The 12,215-nt window shown below is 48.4% G+C and overlaps 1 protein-coding gene across 6 annotated transcripts in view; it reads right to left on the bottom strand.

Annotated features, from left to right (window-relative positions):
* Window positions 1–8,438, bottom strand: part of CDC42 (cell division cycle 42) — a 28,903-nt gene extending 20,465 nt beyond the window's left edge. For 4 of the 6 annotated variants that reach the window (XM_030017559.1, XM_030017561.2, XM_041124024.1 and 1 more), the window contains exon 1: window positions 8,316–8,438. The gene's annotated coding sequence lies outside the window, so the exon portion shown is untranslated. Of the gene's footprint in view, window positions 1–2,257; window positions 2,281–7,809; window positions 7,833–8,315 lie in introns of those variants that run through there. The other 2 variants (XM_030017560.2, XM_041124023.1) reach the window with 2 other exon arrangements.
* Between the last annotated feature and the right edge of the window lie 3,777 nt (window positions 8,439–12,215).

The following is a 12,215-nucleotide window of genomic DNA, read 5'->3' as shown; positions in this document are numbered from 1 at the left end:
GTTGTGACCGAAGTGCAGGACCCGGCACTTGGCCTTGTTGAATCGCATAAAATGTCACAGAACTCAACAGCATCCTGGAAACTGTGGATTGCAAAGCCTTGTAAAGTTTGTCAAATTCATCAGATTGCCCTATTCCAGACTGAACAGGCCCATTTTACAGAATTTTGCTTTAAAGCTCGATTACACTTCTATGAAAGACAGCTGATCTGCATTTAGGATTAATCCCAAAAAGTGGTAACAGAAATGCAAGTGCTGCAATGAACAGTTAACTGAAGTCTCCAGTGGGATGTTGTGTAGATAGGTAATCCTTCCTACTGCAAAGGAAAATTTGGAATTATGCACTTTCTCCACACAGGCCTGTACGCACACCAGAAGACACTGACAGATCACAAAAGGCTGAAGAAATCCATGGTACCTGTGGCAGGTTCCCACTTACTGAGTGCAAGTTGCAAGAAATGCTGTCCCAAATGCACCTGACACTGAGGACCACAACCCCTCTTGTGCAAGCCTAATTTTCCCATTTTAATGGCAAACACATGAAATGCGATGTTACTATGGGAGCTCCTTAGTTTTAAAAATTGCCTGTAATGCAGAGTAGTTGCAATATAATCTAGCAGCAATATGAACTACTGACTGTGAAGAATTAAGTGAAATTTTGTGGGTCTTTGTACACGATTGGCATCCCCTCCTAAACCAAGAGGTAAGAATCTGCATGATCTTGCCTTCACTCTTGCTGTACCTGCAATCTGAAGTAGAAACCACAAGCCTTCAAGCTTGTTAAGAATCCTTTTATTTTTAAGCTACCGAAGCCTGTTTTCAGGTTAAAATGTGTACATTCTCCTAGCCAAAGGAAACCGAGCTGTCAAATCTGTCTACACATCCTGCACTAGTTTCCTGTCGAGCCCCGGCAGCACCAAGGCTTCCTCTTTTAGGCAGGACTGAAACTGCTGCCATTTCATCACAGGTACCAGCTAAACGCAGCTTGCTGCAAGCAACTGCCAGCTGATGACCAAGAACCATTTCATGATGCTCTTTAGTATACACCATTAATTCACAAGGCGAAGCTTAACCAGTCCATCACAGCTTCCAGATCCTGTTTGAGAGCCTGCTCCACACTGGAAGAAAACAAACAGAACCATTTCTGAAAACTAAGAATAAGTCCTTTCCCCCTGTTCCCCCAGACAATGTAATTTTACAGTAAAGAGGTTATTCCTCTAACTCCAGTGGGGTCAAAGCACTTGGGAGTCCACAATGAAAGAAACAATATTCACAGGATTTTACTCATGATCTCTGTTAACCACTTTTACCCTTCCACACTACCTTCATTTCATATCTTATAAAAAACACATTTCTAAATAAAGTCTTTGTTTGCATTTGATAATCATTCCTAGATTAATTACATCCATTTCAAGGCACCCTTGCCCTGCCATTTCAAGGTCCTTGCCCTCTGGAACCTCCTCTATCCCTACTACAAACTAACACTTTTGCTTTTCAAAGTGACAAGTCTCCCAAATCAGGGGCACCAACGAGAGATAATCAGCTACTACGATCCAGGCAATCGTGTTTCCCCACCAGAGATACCTACCAGCATTATATGGAGAAGGTACTAATTGTGTGCCTGTATTACAAACCTGGCACAACAAACACTTCATCACAAAGACCACTGCACACAACACACCAGTTCTCTGCAAAGATTGCGAGCCACTAATGAAGACGACCACACGACTTCAGCTGTCAACTGCAGAGTTAAAAGACCCTGGACTTCTTGGTACACTGATACTGTCACAAACCTATGATGCAAAACACCAACAGAAGCCACTCTCTGATTAAGAGCTGAATTCCAAAAAGACTAACTGGCACAGAAGGCAAAATTGGTTTCAAGAGCAGTATTACCATGGCCAGCATTCTCCTCTGCAGGTGTACAGCAGCCATTTACAGACATTACCTAAATCTTCCAGCCCAAAGCCCACCTTTCAGCCTGCTAGGAATCTCCTTCTTCATGGAGATCTCACCCCAGAACTAAACACATCTGTCATTTCTATGCTATCAATGTGGTAAATGAAATTTAAAAGAATATATTATGCTCTAAACCACTCAATGACCAAGATCACCTGCCCATCTTCCCCATAGCTCAGACTACTGCAGGCACACAAGCTATATACACAAATGCATTTGCTCCCAAAGGTTCCAAGTTGAGCTTAAGGCCTGGGTACTTAATTTCTTGAACAGAGCCTAAAAAGGCTGTCAAACTACAAACCAGTGCAGGAGTTACACTCCCTTAGAACAAGGCAAATCACGAAGTCCAAGGCAAAACCTGCAAAAAGCAGAAGGGACAGACTCAAGAAACAGTCTTATACCACATCAGTTCAGGATCTTGAAAAAGATATCCTTCTTTTTAAGCATTGGTCAATTGGTTGGGTTTGGGGTTTTTTTAACTGCCACTAACAAGTCAGACAATCCTTTAAATCCTATCTCAGAACTTGCATTCCACAAGGGAGAACTATCTCCAAAAAAAAGCATTGTTATTTGGTTTATACGGAAGGTGTCCAATTAAGCTACTTTTCATATCTTCATAAAGGCTCCTCACAAGAAACTGGTAAAGCAGAGACATACGCAAGATAGGAAGTGAAGACAGCTGGGTGGGGGAATTTTAAAAGCCTGAACCTAAGCTACCAGCAGTACTGTAACGTTTCAAGTTCTACAACTTCAAAAAAAGAAGGGGAAAGCCATATCCATCCCATTTTAGTCCTAAATTCAAAGCAAGAAAGCTGCCCATGCAGCCTGGTCAGAGAGCACGCGACTCAGTGGGCTCTTTGCTGCCACACCAGTTACGCTGTGGTGCAGCCACGCCCACATCTGCTCACCTGCTTTAGCGCCGGCATTGTCAATCTATCCCACTTCACAGCTCAAAACAACTACCTTAACTTTATCATGAGCTCTATAAAAAAAAAATCAAAAGCGTCAACTTATTCTGTTATCACTCTGGTTAAGGTTACACAGTCAAACCAGCCACCAGCACTGGGAAAACCTGCCCCAGATTAAACACTGGTAAGTATGTGGGCTTACATTAAGTCCTTTTCTGTCAAAGGCATTTTAATCTTGCGTTATTACTCTTCACTTTCATACTCTACAAGAAGCTGTTTTACACTACCGTGTAACAAAATCCTGTTCAATATTTTTAACATTAAACATTAAAAACATTTAACATTAAAAAACCCTATCTTTATTAGCTTAGTTTCATACTGTTAATATTTAAAAATACAAGCTGTACCTATACTCCTATTTGCACGTACTACCAAATCACGGTGCACACTAGCCTCGATGCTTCTCTCCCCATACCCATGGCCAACTACATTTAACAGTGGTAAAACAGACACTGGCAGAAGTTCCTCTATTTTGAGGCACATTTTTGCATAATGGGAAGCACCCTGCATGCACATCAGTTGCAACAGATCACCCCTCCTTCCTGTTATGCTCAGGGAATGGGAGAGTTGCGGGTGCTCCATGCACACAGCCTGAAGAGTGCCTTGAGGATGCTGTGTGTTTGCGGAGGGGGATAGCTCAGGCCAAGTAGCAACATACTGTCTGAGGGCTAAAGACAGGAAGCTTTGTTAAAAGATATTGCAAAAACGACTTTTCCCAGACACTGAGCTATCTTGGTGTTTTATATTAAACCTTAACAAAGCAGCTGGAAGGCTCGCTCACACCAGGACTGAAGCAGCAGTGGTTGTCCTGCGCTCACCTAACCAGAGGAAGAAACCAGAGCAGCTGGAACCACCCTCCCTTGCACAGCAGAAGGCAAGCCACCCACAGTGCTGTGATTGTGGCAGAGGAAGCAAGACCAAGAGCCTGTTGGGCAACCAGCAGCTTCTCAGCAGTAGGTAAATGCAGAAAATGCTCAAGAAGAAGTAACAGCCCCCCACTCCAGGACATGGAAGAAGAGGATCCTTCTGAGAGGAACTAAGCCTTTAGCTCAGCAACACTTCACAAGCACTAAGAAAAAAAAAAATTACTAAACTCAAGCTAACTGCTCAAACACACCAAGGTGAACCACAACCAGAGCATACCCACTGTCAAATCCAAGCCCAGCACGGAGCCGTCCCACAACCAGCCCTTTTGCATTCAGCTGTTTACCAACCACAGCTGGCCCAACGTAAACAGCTACACCAGTTTATGAAGTGGCAGATGCCTTCTTTCCTTGCATCCAAAGCTGCAGGAGCATTTTTGTCATTTTTTTCCCCAAAACAGAACACTCATCATTGGCCAACAACACAGCACAGCATCTTTCAACTTGAGAAGAGCTGAGCAATTCAAAACAGCTTGTTACAAACCAAGACAATTCTGGCAGCCTTAGCTATTGCTGCGAGTCTGGCACCACAAGTGACAGCAATCCTTTCCTGTTGTACTCAGCAGTCTGCCTCTGGGCCTCCGCTAGTCCCACACCACTACACAGTTTAAGGTTTGCTCTAACACTGTATTAGCTTGGTAAAAACCTTCACCCTGCCATAGTTTGGTCTACACTTGGAAAACAGGCGCTGATACCACGCAACCTGACCACAGGCATAGAACTCTTAGTACAGATGAGCTGGTATCTGCGTACCACCTCCAGAGAGAAAGGCTCAAAGGAAGCCCCTGCGTTACTTCTTTAATAAAGGTTTTGTTTTGGTTTTTCACAAGACAAGAGAACAGTGCACAGACCAACTCTCCTGCTAGGAATTACACCATAACATTCAGAAGTAATGGGGTGAACTACCAGCACAGGAGCTTAAAATAGAGCAATGGTTTTTAAAAGCTTTTGCAAAACTAACTCTGTTTTCGCTTTGTCACTTGTTTAGAAGAAAAGTCAATACATCTCAAGAAAAGGACAGCTGCTTTACCGAAGAGAAAACAGGCCAAACAGTATTTTGAAGTTTTAAAACTCTTTAAAACAGAAGTCACTATCTGAAACTCAAAGGGAAGCTTACAAAGATCAACAACATGACAAGAACATTGAAACCCTGCTTCTTGTACTCGCTATTTTAAGTTTACTGCACACCCAGGGCTGCGTAAACAAATCCAGTTCTTCCACCCAAGAACAACGTAAAGGATCCACCACCAGAAGCTGGAAATACCTTGTCTTAATGCCATTTCTGTCACTTATCTCAGGCATTTACCTGCACACCATCATAAAGATGCAGCAGGGGCTGCAAGAGGCAGCTGACTGCTACATAGGGGTGGCCAGACATACTCGGGGTGGGATGACTTTGTGCCAGGCTTTAGCCCTAGAAGATATGCTGGTGAAAGGGTTTTACCTGCCATTTCTAGGGGTAATCCTTTCTGATGGACACCCTTAGCCAGTATGGTGTAAGCTATTTTAAACAGGGCTTGAAGGAAGCCACCTAGTTAAACGATGATAGGTTACAGAACTGTAAAAATACTCTAAATCTCTTTAAAACTTCAGCATAAAAGCTTATCTAATCAACACACTGTTTTATTTGTCATGTATTAAATACTAAAAATAGGGGGGTTTTCACCTGCATTCAGCATAATGGGTTGAGAGGAGCCAAGGCAGAAGTCTACCATACACTAAGTGGTTAAAGAGAGCTTCTTACTAGCTGGAGTACCAGAAACCAATTTCACTTCCATTTAATTTGACAGCACCTTCATCTTCTACAAAAAAAGGTGGTGTTTTTTCCTCAGGAGGGGAGCCTCAGGAGCCTCAAGAGCGAGGATAACTACATCCCCCTACAATTCCTCCTTACAGGCTATTACTATAGAAGCTTGGATCATTGAAATTCATATGATCGAGCCTAATGACAGTGTGAAAGCTCAGCTGACCACAAAAGGCAGGCAGAGGAAACAGAGAGCTAAAATACACAGGCCCATAGATGACTTCTAAAAGCTGTGAGCACTCACATTAGTGTAAAACAGATTACGCACACCTCAACTGCAGTGATGCATATTAATTTATTGTACAAGTTCTCAGGAGCCAGAAGCAACATTGGAACCCAGATACAGCAATATGCTGTATTAACTCTGAATCTTGTAGGGTAACAGATAGCTGTTGAAAAGATTTAAGATGTCCGGCTGTCTGTGCTCATAAGGCTTGGAAATTTATTTTAGTACTACAGCTGCATTTTAACCAGAAGCAACTTTTACATCAAGATTAGCAGTCAACTTCATGCTGCACCTCACATCGGGCCTTCTCGTGCTTTACAGGAAAGTAAGAAAAGCACAACTGCACACTCATCAGGGAAATCCCTAGGAGTTTCAGATAGGCTCCATTTCTGTTTACTATTGTTCTGTTAGTAGAAGATCCATGGTTTCCATTTTAGATAGTCCAGACACTCTAAGACTTCCAGAACATTTCTATTAAACAGTGAAAACATCATAAACTTCCTAAAGCTGGCCATCAGTTTCAGGCAAACAACCAACCCCAGTGCAGGGCATATAATGAATTAAGAGCATCAGTTGCAGGTCATGAATAACCAAGTTCAAAGTATGCAAATCTAATGACTAAAATTTCTACCTAGAACATGTTACCAAAGTGCAAACATGTTTTATCTTGCATCACAGTAGTTTGTATTCCTTGCCAAGTCTTAAAAATCCTTGTCCTCATTGTTACTGAGGCATACAACAAGTGAACAGTTTAGACACAGAATCATTTCTACAATTAGCAGTATACTGATTCAAGTCTTAATGTGCATCCATAAGACCTGTTTCAAATACACATTTGCCTACACTGCCTTCCCCATAATCCTACACTAACAAGAAGGAACAGTTTACAAAGCAGAACAATACATTTTCCACATATAGCTAGCTGAACACAAAGGCTTTCTATCTAAAGTTGGTTTTGCATAAGACCCTTTTGCTAACTGAAAGAGAGAAGCTTTAAGTGCTTTACTGAGTTATTCCGATTAGCAATACCAGGAGCTTGATCCAGATTTTAAATACCCTTCCAAAAAAAAAAAAAAGGGGGGGGGGGCATTTAGGCAACTATGATTTAACACTTTGAATAGACAGCTAGCACCTCCTTTCTAGGAGAGAAGAAACACAAACGAACACGAGACAAAGACAATCACAGATGGCCAGACTGAACTACTTCTGACTACCAAGTTGTCATCTAACATGGCCTCCTCGTTAAGGCCGTGTCTTCCCCATGCTTTTGTCAAAAGAGGGTAGCAAAGCCGCTCTGGCTCCACCAGTTGCAGTACCCACACGGACAGGGCAGCAGGAATTCTGACCACTTTGCAATTCTTCATTAAGCACACATTTCACAACGCCGGTTGTCATGTTCACAGCTACCTGGCTATACGAGCGTCTCCCGCTGTTGCCACCAGCTGCAAGTTCTACCCGCTTACGGGAAAAAAACATTACTGAAGTCCAGATCACCAAAACAAACCTTTAAAACACAGCTAGGTGACATGCTGCTGCAGTATATACATCTTGATGAGATTTCAAAGGAGAAAGAGAAACGTATGTCAACGCCAACCCTCAAAGTGGCACTGGCTCCTACCCTAGCCAAAACCAGCGACATCACTGGCACTGTATAACGACAGCAGTTAGACGCTCTTTGCATAATCCAGCGACCTCACACCTAGGCAAACGAGCCTCCCAACTCCTTTTCGTGCAGGAACTGACTTTTTGCAGCGCACACTGCTTAAGCTAAGCCTTTTCACAGTGCCCGCACCCCCGCTGCGGCTCAGAGCTCCTATGGTGCCCAGCGCTGCTCCCCTGAAAGAGGCCAGAGAGCCCCAACCTGCAGCCCCACGAGCACAGGCTGACCCTCGGCGTTTCTCCCCGCAGCCCCCGACCGCAGCCAAGCCGCACCGAGGAGCGGGAAGCCGCCGCAGCCAGGGCAGCGGGGTCCCGGCGGGGAGCGAGGCCCGGGCCCGCCGGCGATGGCCGATACACCCAGCGCAGGAGCGGGAGCGCTTCCTGCCGCCGCTCCCGAGCGCCGAGGGTCCGGCCCCCGCCCGCCGCGCCAGGAAGCGGGGGAGGGGAGGAGGAGGTGGAGGCGGCAGCGGCCCGCCACCGCCGCCCCCCGGCAGACCCCACAAAGGCCGAGCCCCCGCCCGCAACAGGCACCGGGGGTGGGGGGTGGGGTGTCCCCCCGCGAGCCCGCGCGCCCCCACCTCCTCTCCCCACCGGCTGCCCGGGGAGGCCCCGCGCGCGCGCGCAAACACACACACACACACACACGCAGCCCGCGGGCCCGGGAGGGCGGCTCCAGCACGGCGGGCGCACCGGCCGGCGACGCGGGGCCGGACGACGGGGAAAAAAGGTGGACGGGGGGGTCGCGGCGGTACCGTGCCCGCCCCGGCGCAGCCGCTCACCTCAGAGTCTCCGCCGGGCGTTGGCAGCTCGCTGCGGGGTCTCCTCGGCTCAGGCACAGGGGCACGCCGCCGCTGACGTCACCACGCAGCGGACGCCGAACGGGGCGGTGGCGAGGGGCGCGGCCGGCAGGGGAGGGGCGGGCCAGCCGAGCAGCGCCCCCTGCCGGCCGCGCCTCGCCCCCAGCGCGGGCGCGCGCCGCCCCCCCGCGGGAGCGCGCGCCGCCGCCCGCAGGGCGGTACACGGCGCGGCGGGGGCGGGGAGGCGGCTGCCGGGCTGTCCGCACCCGGAGAGGCCCGTCCAGCCAGGGGAGAGGCCCTGGGCCGTGCCCGCAGCACCCCTGTGCCAAGCATGCACCCCCGTGCATGCACCCCGGGGGCTGCGGGACCCCCCACCCTGCACCTGCACCCCCGTGCATGCCCCCCGGGGGCTGCGGGACCCCCCCCCCCGCCCCGCACCTGCACCCGCCTGCATGCCCCCAAGGGCCACAGGAGCACACGGAGGTCACAAAGTCTCCCCTACATGTTGCACGTGCACCCCTGCATCGCCGTTTCCAAATTCCCTCAATTTTTTCTTCCTTTTCTTTTCCTGCCTGGAGCTGAAGCTGAAACAAAAAGGGCCAAAGAGCTACAACTCCCCTTGTTGAGATCCAGGCTTCAGTGCCCAAAAGAAAGGGCCTAATAAAGAATTAAATCATCGCCCAGCCTTTGGGGGCTGTTGGGTCGCAATGCTGCGTGGGTGCTTCCCTGCGAGTTTGTCCCAGGTCCCCTTGTCTCCTAAGGGGAAAACAAAATCCATCCCCAAATTTTATTAACCTTGCTAGATCCGCTGCACATCCCCTAACGCTGGGGGATTGCAGATCAGGGGTTTATCACCAATAATGAGCTAATTAGTGCTGCCATCCCAGCAGGGCTTTTACTGAAGTCTCCCTGGCCGGGAGACGACCCCACGGTGCAGGGGATATTCCCAGGGGGTTATAACCAAATACCCCCAAGCCCCCCTCAAATAAAAGGAAACACTACCCTTAGGAACAAGAGCACGAGAAAATCTCCAGGTGCTGCCAATTTGAGAAGCAGGAGCCAAAATCTGGCCTGAAACAGAAAACTTTTTTTTAGAGTTAATTCAATTTTTAAAAGCCAGGAAGACCTGCCGGTCTTGCAGCACCGCTCAAGAAGGTGATGTGGAAGCGGCAGAAAGCCCGTGGTTAAAACTCCCTGCTGTGGGCAGCTGAAAACCACCTGAAAAGGCTGAAAAAAACCCTCTATATAGTTTTTAATTTTGCCTGCAAGTGCTTGGGCCTGGTTCAGTGCGTCCTGCAATTTTAGCACGTCTGAGAGATGTTTTCTCTCACTCAGTTATCGTTTGTGCCATCGAGCCATTAATAAATCCATCTTTCAGGACCAGAAGACAAGAAGAAGGCTCACGGCAGCCCTAAGAGTCAGCAAATGCCAGCTCTGGGGAGCACCCAGGAGAGGATCAGACGTTAAGAGCATCTTTCTGCTGGGCCTTTTAAGTGAGCCCTGGTTTATCTGCATGTTCAAAGATGGAGCAAAAACCGCTCTGCCCAACATTAATGGTGTCAGAAGCCCCTCTGTGTCTTCTCCTGCCAAGATTGTCCATCCATGGGGATTTCGGAGCAAGCCATTTCCTTCAGACCACGTTCACTGCTGCCCTGAGTGCTCACAAAAGAGCAAAGGGAGAGGAGTATTTTCAAAATGAATTTTCGAGATGAAATTGTGAATGGAAACGAAGTCTTGCAGGAGACAGCTGATTTTTAACCTTTTTATCTGGGAAATGTGTTACGTACTGCAGCTGGAACAGCAGCTGTGAGCCTGCAACCTCTGGTTCTGCCTTGTTCACTCCTTACCTACCCGCTTGTTCCTCTGAGCAAAGCAGACGGCACACACTCATCTAAATGAAAGGCTTGAAAAACACGTAGGAGCGAGACGCGGCCCATACCTCATCTGTGGACAACCTCTGCCCTCCAGCAGTGTCCCGCTGACTCTTCCCAGCTGATTTTTGGATGAAATCCCTGCCCTGTCGAGCCAAAAACCCATAAAGGCAACAGCTCAGTAGAGGCTGAGCCGAGCGGATGAGATCATGAACCTGGAGGGACTCGAGGAGTCCTCCGCCGAGTACCATCTCCTCGGTTCTCCAGAAACTCATCCTCGCTGCAAGCATTGCAAGAAACTCCAGCTCATCTTTCTGCCACCAGCTCCATACTTGCCAGCTTTCCACAGGATGGGTTGCTTGGCTCCGCAGGAGCACCTTCCAGTATTTCCAACATCACCGCAGCTCTTTGGGTTTAATTAGATCAAAACCCAGCCAAGATGGCAACGCTGGGTGAGCTGTTTCAGGGGAACAGTTCTTCCTTTCCAGCATCACCTCTTTGCTCCACTGCAGGATCATTCGGCAGCCGCATCCCCGCTTCCCGCAGTGCAGAGAGCACGAGCCCACCATCTCCATGTCTTGCCTCTGGATACGTTCTATTTTCATACAAAGCTATGGCCATAGTGGTTTTGCTCTTTTGAGGCAAATTCAGGAAGACTTGCCAGCGCCCAGAGGAACTGCAGAACACCAGCGAGTTACGGGGGACAGAGGGTCAGGGGCATTTGTTGGGAATGTAGGAAAGCATGCATGAAATGCCACCAAAGGCCAGCACGCAAAATCACAAGCTATGGAGGTCTACAAGCATCACCCCCATCCCCTTGCACATGTCATTGTACAGATTTTAATGATGGGAAACAGTGATAAAACTGGGGCAGGAATCCCCTCTTCCCAGAGGAGCATAAATCAACACATGTGAAGATCTCTGATGTTGCTGTAATTAGCACCATGGCAAAGCCCATGCAGTAATTAACTTTCTCCCTTCCAAGTTAAGATTTAATAATACGCAGTAAAATAAGACCTGGGGCGATGAAACAAGCAGGGAAAAAACCCATCAAATTAGACACTTGTGACTCGATAAGGAATGAATTATACCCTGGTGTAATAATAATAATAATAATACATTGCTTTTAATCTGCCCTTGGTGCTCCAAGTGAGGGAGGGTGAGCTGGGAAAAGGTGATTGAAATGTCCTGCATTGACTCCGGGGACCGGATTTCTGCCAGCCAGAGGTTCAACCATGTTGGGTTTGGGATGAGCAACTGCACCTGGCAGATCTGGGAGAAGAAAATCTAGGACAAAAAAAAGTCCTGGGCTGCCAGGGAGCTGTCTCGAACCTCCCATCCCTCTGTGATCCTGGCAGGGAATGGCTCTTCCCATGGGGAATCTGTGCTGCCAGCAGCCTCGAGCATCTCTCAAGGCAACTCCCAGGGTGTGCCAGGGGCGTGGGGACAAGAAGAGAGGGAGACTGGAGGCGAGGCTGTGCCCTGCCAATGGGGGAATAAACTGCAGCGATGGCAAGACCCAGTGATGGCGCTGGTCCCCAAGGGTCTCTTGGGGATGCAAAGAGGTCCTCCCCCCCCTTGGCAGAGTCACTGCAGCACCTAACCTGAAGCAGTAAATTCAGGCATTGAGATGGAGAGGCATGAGTCAAGGGTGACCTGGGAGAACACGGTGCTGCAGCAGCCTCCTCTGCAGGACTCCAGTGGGGCACCCAAACCCCTCCCAGCTGCAGGCGAGGGCCAGGAGGAGCAGGATGCTCTGGAGACTTGGTGTAAGATGAACAAATCAATGCTAGAAAGGGAACAAGGAAGTGTAGAGGAGTTAAAGAGATTATTTTGAGAGCGTATGCATGAACCAATCCAAGCCTGACACACAGACTTAGCCCTGAATTGTGTCAGGGATCACCCAGCAGAGCTGAAGGCAGCAGTGTCTTCCTCAGCAGCGGTAAGGAGAGGAGAGGCAATGCCTGGGAAGGTCACGTGAAGCTGAGTGACTGCCTGGAACAAGCAAGCC

This window comes from Aquila chrysaetos, chromosome 6 (genome assembly GCF_900496995.4).
Source record: "Aquila chrysaetos chrysaetos chromosome 6, bAquChr1.4, whole genome shotgun sequence".
NCBI classification, from domain to species: domain Eukaryota; kingdom Metazoa; phylum Chordata; class Aves; order Accipitriformes; family Accipitridae; genus Aquila; species Aquila chrysaetos.
The sequence above is the reverse complement of the archived record's forward strand: the minus strand, read 5'-3'. Positions and strand labels throughout refer to the sequence as shown.